Below are 3,324 nucleotides of genomic sequence, written 5' to 3'. Positions count from 1 at the left end.
TTGTTTCATTTGGCTAAAAGTTACGTTTCCCCCACCATATCGTCTCTTTGTCCAGCGGTGACTTCGCTCTAAGATAGCTCTCTTACGTTTGACGAAATATGATCTAAGTTCAGCCTCTAACAGATAAATGGCTGATTAGGCCGATTCCTCTTTATTGAATGAATTATAATGCGTTTGTGTTGCTTTTGGCTAATTCAATTAAAATCTTATTTATAATTAGTGACCCGGGTCACATAATGTCCGGAAGAGAAATTGCGCTCAAGGCAAGGCAGGAGTAGTTTATATAGCAATCTACCATGCCTCTTGCCGTTTTGTTTGGCCCTTGCCTGACGTTGCAAATAAGGGTCCTTATAGACCAAGGATAAGACGTCTCTCTGCGTGGGTCAACTTTCTTGGTGCTTGTAAAGCTGTGCTAGAAGTATGGCTAATACTCTCTTTTCTGTTACCATCGATAGACCAAAGACAAAATCAAGGTTGGACAGAGAGGGTAGGGTGGTGGTAAGCGTAACCTGCATCCACATGACCCGAATGCATTTTCCCTGACACAAGTTGAACGCTTGTATACTAAGGAAGGGTTCGTCAATTTTCAGCTCACTCAAACGTCTGTGTCAAAGCAATAAGCTCTAGAAACTCTATACGTACGATGACATGGGCACAAAATGGCTGAGTTAGCACTACGTTGTAAGATCTTAGCAACGTGGTGTTAACCCTTCCGTAGTCAATAAGCCGTTTATTATTGAGGCTTTAGTTGCTTGGGTCAAAGAAACCAGAGTGCTGCTTGAAGAACAAGCTCACCCAATAGTTGAGAAGTCGGCTGATTTGACCAATGTAGAGGTTGAAGTAGTATCTCCTCTTGAAATAGAGCACGAAAAGACAGCTGTAGAGAAAACAGGTTGTCCTATTTACCGGAAGCAGCCTTGTCCTGAAGAAGGAAAAGGCTGTCAGTTGGACCAAAACTTCTCAAGTTCGGCCTTGAGAAGTACAATAGGAAGAAGGGATGTTCAAAGGTAGATTGTCTTTATACATGTGCCGTCAGTCCATAAGACTTATGACGTGCTTAATGTACGGTCAAGGACTCTAAAGAGAGGAAACGTCACGGCTTTCCTTTGTCCGCCAACTTAGGCCATTGCGTTGAATAAAGACAGTAACTTTGGTATAAATTAAACAAGATTGCCCATGCTACATAGTACATTTAAGTGTATTTTTTTATTAAATAATGATCTCTTTGATGTACAACTCTGCTAAACTACCAAGTATTTCTGAATTAACTTTAAAAGTCAAAAGAATAGATAAGTATATTCAAACGTCTTATTTAAAGCACCTACCATCAATGGTTACAAGAATGATATTTGCCACACTCTTTGAACAATATGTATGCCAATAACAGACATTAGAAAAATTCAACATCATTAGTTTAGGACTAAGTTGGCGGGAAAGGTTTAGTGATCACAAAAAGTGGCCTCTTCCTTGCTCTAGTGTCCTTGGTACGGTGTACCTCCGTCTACGTAGAAGGGACGCAAAGAAAGGCGAGAAATAGGATTGCTCAGTTTCGTAGTTTTAGAGCTGACCCTATTCCTGAACCTAATCCCGCCCCACCCCCCTTCCTTAACCCATTTAACTTCCTCCCTCCCTCTCCCCCTATCCCCACCCTCTCTCCCAATTCCCTCCTCTTCCTTCAAATACCCAATCCACCCCTATTCCTATAAACACTCTCCTCCCTAATATTCCTTGCCCCACCCCTATTCCTATAAACACTCTCCTCCCTAATATTCCTTGCCCCACCCCTATTCCTGTAAACACTCTCCTCCCTAATATTCCTTGCCCCACCCCTATTCCTATAAACACTCTCCTCCCTAATATTCCTTGCCCCACCCCTATTCCCAAAATACGTTCCTATTCTAATGTAGCTGCCCAACCCATTTCTTAAACCCAACCATCCCCATTAGCTCATGCTTTGCCTCAAGTAGAACGTAGCTTTGTTGATCAGAGAGATTTTTTACGGTTGGAGAGGATGGTCCAAGATCTTGTGAACTTGGTCCGTCAAAGGAGAAGCCCGTAAAGGGACTGTATTTGAACGTGCATTGTCTGATTTCTAAAAAAGACAGCACTAAAGTTAAGATCTTAGAAGAACTTGCCGTTGAGAGAGGTTTCATTCATCTCTATAACAAAAACCTGGCTTTGGCTCAGTTTCTGACAAGATGCTCACTGGTTCTTGCTCCTGTTTTCTCGTAGTTGATGCGTTGCGTCTAGCATCAGGGCAAGTTTCCATCTTCACTAAAGATAGCTCACGTTGTTCCAATTTTTAAAGGGGAGATAAGTCGCTCCCCAGTAATCATAGGCGGATTTCTCTCATTTCGAATATTGCAAAGGTGTTTGCAAAGCTCATGAAGTCCAAACTTGTTGAATTTCTTGAGGTCAATGAAGTTTTTCCTCCAAGCCAGCACGGGTTCCGAGCACATTTTAGCACGGTTACCGGTTTACTGGGTTAGCGGTTGACGGATCGTCCAAATTCAGAGTAGAAACCTGTGGTGATATGTAGGTTCCGTTTGTTTGGACTCTTTCTTTCCGTACCTTTACCTTCATTCTCGTTTTCCATGTCTCCTCATTATTCCTCTCTTGCTTGTCATGGTCGGTAGACCCATTCCCAAATTATTCGAATTATATCGAAGTTTCTACTGGGTGTTACAATTATTCCGTGGCACAGTTGGTTACCCGGTTCCGTGGAGGTAAACCGACTTGCATTGTGTTCCATGTGTGCTCAATTGGTTGGAACTTCATCATTGGACTTGGTGATATTCTTGCTTCCTGTATTTGGATCGGATTTTGGATTCGTGGTTTGAACCTTCAAGATAAAATTAACGTCCTGAGGGGGACACAAAGAGATCTCCGAGAAGTGATTGGAAGTCGGAAGTGATGTGGGAGGGCAGACCATAGTGTGATATCCAGTGAGCAATTAGTGCTAGAGTGATCGAAATTGTGTCTGTATTGGCCAAAGGAATTGCCTCAGGCCACCTAGTGAAGCGATCCACCACTGTTAGTAAGTGGGTGTGGCCTTGAGAGGGCGGCAATGGTCCCACCAGATCCACATGGATGTGGTCAAATCGTCGGGAAGTGACAGGGAATTCGGACATTTAGGCAAGTGCTGGTACCAGCAAACAAACTTGCCTGCCAATGCCAGTGATGCAAAATTGGCGTTTCAAACTGGTTTTAACGGGCTGACCTGATCTCATGTGGAAGAAATCTACCCCCTCCAGAACTTGGTTCAAAGTAAACCGAGAGAGGGCATCCGCAATGGGATTATCCGGGCCTGATACATGTCAAATA

This window comes from Tigriopus californicus, chromosome 1 (assembly GCF_007210705.1).
Source record: "Tigriopus californicus strain San Diego chromosome 1, Tcal_SD_v2.1, whole genome shotgun sequence".
NCBI lineage: Eukaryota > Metazoa > Arthropoda > Copepoda > Harpacticoida > Harpacticidae > Tigriopus > Tigriopus californicus.
The sequence above is the reverse complement of the archived record's forward strand: the minus strand, read 5'-3'. Positions refer to the sequence as shown.